Source organism: Notolepis coatsorum (genome assembly GCF_963971535.1).
Source record: "Notolepis coatsorum genome assembly, chromosome: 1".
Taxonomy (NCBI): domain Eukaryota; kingdom Metazoa; phylum Chordata; class Actinopteri; order Aulopiformes; family Paralepididae; genus Notolepis; species Notolepis coatsorum.
In genome coordinates, this window is record NC_140165.1 from 96,505,794 (window position 1) to 96,511,793 (window position 6,000).

Below are 6,000 nucleotides of genomic sequence, written 5' to 3' on the forward strand. Positions count from 1 at the left end.
GGTAAAAACACGACAGCAGCCTAACGGGACACCATATATGACCAGACGTCAAAATGAATATATTATAAATTGTAGCAAATTAAATAATAAAGAAAATAAGAAATTAAACATAAATACATTCTCAAATATTACACTTACAAACTGAAATATCATATAAATGATGAAACCATATAATGGCCACAGTTACACTCCCACCAAATCGCACACACGTGGGATTTCTCTGAACATAATTTTGGTTATCTTCTAAATTAAACATTTCTTGTGGTCATTCAGCCGCTAGTTGTGCCCCTCCTGGGGACTTGTACAGAACTTGTAAGTCGCCCTGTATAAAAGAGTCAGCTAAATGACTAAATGTAAATATCATTATTAACATACATTTTAGGCAAAACATTAAATTAGTCTGCTTCGAGTAGCGTTATAACCTTCTGTACAGGTATCAAGGAACACTTTTAGTTATAGGTTTACCTTTTAAGGTGGTGTCACTAACCAGCAATTTCAATTTTCTAACCCTACCATCTGACCCCGTGTATGGCCCTTAAACATAGACAGGTAAGTAAGAGATCATATATTTTGAGATTCTTCCTCCCTTCCACATAGATCGGATCAAAGCAGTCTATGCCAAGCAGTCTATGCCAGCGTAAGTGAAGGGTGGAGTTGCTTCCGATCTTGTGGTAAGTCACCCCCTCTTTGTCCTTCAGTACATCTTCTGTACTTTCTACACTTGACACATTCCGAGAATCTCTGTAGGCGATCCAATGATGATCTGTTTTCCTTTGCTTTAGTGTTGGACACAAAAGCCTTGTGGAGTTCAGGATCATCTTCCTTAATTTCTCCCACCTTGAGTTCTCCGACACGTCGTTTTTTCTTCTTTTTTCTTTTTTCTTTTCTTTTCTTTTCCTTTTCTTTGAATGGTAACGGTATGTCGTAGTGACCATTGTTCTTTTGCGTGATGGTCTCTCTCAACTTCGACAGGCACTTGATATGTTCTTGAGACACAGGGTCATGTTCTCCAGTTTTTTCTGAGAAGTCTGATTCAAGAACTCTTATGTCTGAGGGAGTCATTCCTTTTACTTGGGTTCGGCTCACATAGTGTACTTCAGTTTTGAGATTAACAGAACGTTTCACACCTGCTGTTACTCGTCTCAATACTATGCAATGGCTGATTCCGATGTCTACACAGGGATTCCCATGGCCAACAATACTCCATCCAAGGTCTGTACGCTGTGCATAAGGCTGACTTTCTTCGCCAGACACAACTTCCCTTGGAAGCAGGGCTTGTGAGCAGTCGTACCCAATGAGCAGACCTACTTTACAGTCCTGCATAGGTGCAATCTTTCCTTGGAGGTGCTCTAGATGGGACCACGCTTTTGCAGTTCCATCTGTTGGTATGTGTGTTCTGTTGGCTGGAATGAAATCCCGCGTATAGACTGGTGGTAACAATATCTTCTTACCAGAGTAAAAGCCACGGATTTGTAAGTTGTCTATTCTTTCAGAGCTTACTACTGTGGTTCTTGAGGTCATAGTAGAGAGCTTGACTTTGACCTTGACTTTGGTTGCTTCCAACGCTTCTGCTACTTCCCTTATAACAAAGGTTGTGTCGCTTTGAGAATCCAACAGAGGGTAAACAAGGACTTCTTGTGTTGGTTGAGTCGTGGATGAAAGCCAGACACAAATTATTGCAGTTGTTTGTGTGTTAGCTTCATGAAGTATTACTCTATGTGAAGTAGAGTTTGTGGTTGTTTCTTTGCATTGTGTCGATTGAGGTCTTTCTTTGTACCATTGTTGACTTGTACTTGGCTTTTCTTCATTTAGCTTTAGCTTGGCTTGTGGTGGTCTTTGTCCTTCTTTGGCTCGCTCCTCATGCAGACATGTAGAATGTTGCTTGTGGCACACGTCGCACACATTCCTACTGTTGCAGCTCTTTGAGTAGTGACCAGACTTGAGACAACCAAAACATAGCTTTCCGGTTTGAACAAACTTGACTCTGTCTGTAACAGGTTTCTCCACGAACTTCCTGCATTTATGCAAAGTATGCCCTGACTTCTCACAGAAAATACATGTTATGACAGTATTTTCATTGGAACATGTGGTCAGTGCCTTTGCTTTAAAGCTTTGATATCTTGGGCATTTTGTTTTTTCAGTCTCACCTTGTTTCAGTGACTGTAGTGATGTAACAGGGTTGCAGGCAATTTTCGCTTCTCTTGTCAGAAACTTTACAAATTGGCTGAAGGAGGGGAATTGGTTACGCTCTTCTTCTTCTTGGATAACCATCCTGTTCCATCTCGCTGTTAGCCAATCAGGCAACTTTAAAAGAATTTTCCTGTTTTCATTACAGTCATTTAAAATGTCCAATGCCTTGATGTTGACCATGGCAGCCTCGCAACTCCTGAGAAAGTCTGCAAACTCTCTGAGCTCAAAGCTGTCCTTAGATCCCATCTTGGGCCATGCTTGGAGCTTGTCTCTGTATGCTTTTGCTATTGTAAATGGATTTCCATATCTCTCCTCCAAAATCTTCCATGCTGCAACATAGGCAGATTTGGTTCCGAGTAAGAAATAGCCATCAAGTGCTTTCTTAGCTTGTCCACTTACATACCTACAGAGGTAGTATATCTTCTCCTTGTCTTCAATGCTCTTCTGATCAATCAGTATTTCAAAGGAAAGTTTCCAGTCATTGTATTTCAATGGGTCCCCACTAAATAATGAAGGTTCAGGAATTGGAATTCTGTTGACACTTAAAGCACCTGCCAGCATCTTAACAAGCTCTGCTGTACTGTCATTTGAGGAGGTGGTCACAACTTGTGGTACGGGAGACGTATACAGGGACAGAGGACTTGTGGGAGCAGGCACTTTGTTGTCTGCTACCCTCTCATGTTCTAGTACGTCTTTCCGCTCTTCTTCTGTGGCCTCCACTTGATCGTACACAAGAATTCTTGCTTGTGCTGCATTAAGACCTTTCACTGCCTCCAAATGCTGTATCTTTCTCCGCTTTTCCTCCAGAGTCCTTTGTATAGCTCCATGTTCTTCTTCCAGTTGAGCTTTAAATTTAGCTTCCTCTTCCTCTCTCTTTATTCTTCGTTCAAGCTCTTCTGCTTCTCGTTCTAAACGACGCTTTATGCCTGCTGCCTCTTGATCAGCTAGCTTCTTTTTAGCTTCTGCTTCTAGGCACTGCATTTCCAATTGTTCTTTTTCTTGTTCTTTTAACACTTCCAGAACAGCTTGGCTTGCAGCAGCATCAGCGACAGCATCTCGTCGCTTTACAGAAGAACTGCTTGAACGCACTGAGGTGCCTTTCCTGGAAGAAGTGGCAGAACCAGATTTATAGGCGCTTTTCCTGGAAGAAGTGGCAGAACCAGATTTATAGGTGCTTGAGTCAAAGAGAGAGCCTGCTTCTGGCCACTCTCTCTCCTTCTTCTAACACACTTCCCCCCAGTCTAAATGTGGCTCTGGATACAATTAACTCAGAAATCCCTGCACACAGATCCACTCTCAGACGTGTGTCCTGGTCTGGAGTTGAGATGTCACGTAGTTCATCATAAATATGCTGCACATCATTAGAAAGACCTGTGACATCTGTAATTATATCAGTAAGCAGCTCATTAGACAAATGTTCTGTTGATTGTGATAACGGACCTTTAGAAGATTTAACTTGTGTCCTCCATTTATTGTAAATGTAGTTAAATCTTTGTTGCAGCGCTTTGATCTTATCCTCCTGCATTGCTTTACCCTTCATAGTTCTGGTTCTTTGAGATCGTTTTGGTTCCTCTTGCTGGGCTTCAGCACCTTCTACCTGACCTTCAGGTCGGTCTTGGGAATTTGCACTATCCCCAACACTGTCCCCTACTTCAATTGCAGGCTTAATTGGCTCTGTCATTGTAAATCACTACTTTAAATTGACCAAAATTTGTAAAGAAAAAATAGTAAATACACCTTTAAACCTTTAACATGTTTTGTACTCAAATTTGAATTAAATGCAGTACTATCCGAACAAATCAAATTGCTTAATTCAATTGGCTTTCAAAATAACCTCCACATATATATTAAGCACTTCAGAACGCTTAGGAACATGAATATTAAATGCCAATAATAGCCTTCACCTATAAATTATAAGTGTTTTTTATAGGTTATAATTTCCAAAACACACCTTAAATTAGAAATGGGTGTTCAATCAGAAAACATATTTATACTTTAACGTTGACACCTTAATGTGTGTACAAATGGTTAGCTTCAGTTAAATTATATAGGCAAATAAGTCAAAACGTTTAGCACGCACACCACAGTAATTAGAATCCACAGTCAAATATATTATAGAAACGTTTACAAAGCCCTCTTCTTGACCTGACCACTTTTAATTTATAATGTCCAAGTCCTTTATGGCTTTATCTTGAAACGCTGCTCATTATACTGTGTGCATCTTCTTACTTCTTTGTATTTATGCGTGTAGTGCGTATTGTTTGTGACTCATCTCATCTGTCCTTTGATGTCGGCGCGCAGGCAGCGCAGCAAACAATTGTCTGGGAAGGTCCGCTGGACGCCGGCCTTAAACTTGGACTTGCTTCATCGCCCACTTGCATCGATGAACAGTCGAGTTTTCACTATAACTCCTTCCAAGCACTGCAGACACAAGTGGTTTCCTTTCGAGGGGTTTATTAAAGGCTTGGTCCTCCAATCCACCGTGAAAACTTAAACAGAAACATAAGTCGCGTCAGGTCAACACAAACAATAATATACACGGTATGAAAACAACACATCAGAAAAGCAAAATACAAACAAACATTAAATACCTCGTTGGCTGCATGCTACATAAAAAGGGGTCTTATTCTTCTGTTCTTGGTAACAGTCTTGATAGTGGTACACTCTTAGAATTTAGAGAGCCTGTACAACTCGTCTCTGACCATTCCTGCCGCTTGCTCGCAGGTGTCTTAATCAGTCCCAGTCTCCGACCATCCCTGCCGCTTGCTCGCAGGTGTCTTAATCAGTCCCAAAGGTAAAAACACGACAGCAGCCTAACGGGACACCATATATGACCAAACGTCAAAATGAATATATTATAAATTGTAGCAAATTAAATAATAAAGAAAATAAGAAATGAAACATAAATACATTCTCAAATATTACACTTACAAACTGAAATATCATATAAATGATGAAACCATATAATGGCCACAGTTACAGGTATAGTACAGTACGGCTCAATACACACAATTGTTAAGGGGATGCAGACCAGAGAAAGACTTTCGACTTGTTTACATCAGGGTCCCCCATTTTCAATTAATCAGGACATATATATGACATACAGATAGACAGTAGGCTACTGCTACATGATACATCTATACATTTATGACATACGAGATTTGTAAATACAGTACTGTTTGTGATACAAAAAGAGTCCAGAAAAGAGAGTATATACATTTGACGTAAAAACTGTACATTGGAGGAGGTTGGGTAGGTGGGGTTGGGGGGGAACACTGTACACCCGTACAAGCAAAACTGTACATTGGAATATTGACAAAACCGTACATGGTCATTGTTACATCCCAATGTATATATTCCCCAGTGTGTGTCTCCATGTGTGTGTGTTCTCCATTTTGTTTCCTCCCTCCAGCCATTGTTCCCTTCCCCATTGGTCCCTGCCAGGCCAATCCTTCCATTATTGCAACACAGCAGTGATTGGTGGTTGGCTTTCCAGACTCCAACACTCAATCCACACCCCCCAATCATGGATCACCCCACACCTGTTAAAACATGGCTTTCTCCCTTCAGTCTTTCTCTCTCTCTGGCATGAGGCTAGGCCTAGTGTTATTTTGTGGCATTGTACTTTGATAATATCCCTTTTTGTTTATAGGCCTTTGTAATAGTGAAAGTGCCTTTGTGATTGTATGGCCGCAGAGAGAGCATTGTTACCTATAGATTGTTTTGTTATGTTTCCATTTTGTGGTATGTATCATTAATGTGTTTTTCTCCTCCTTTCTCAGGAAGCACAGATGGGGTGAGCTGCCATTT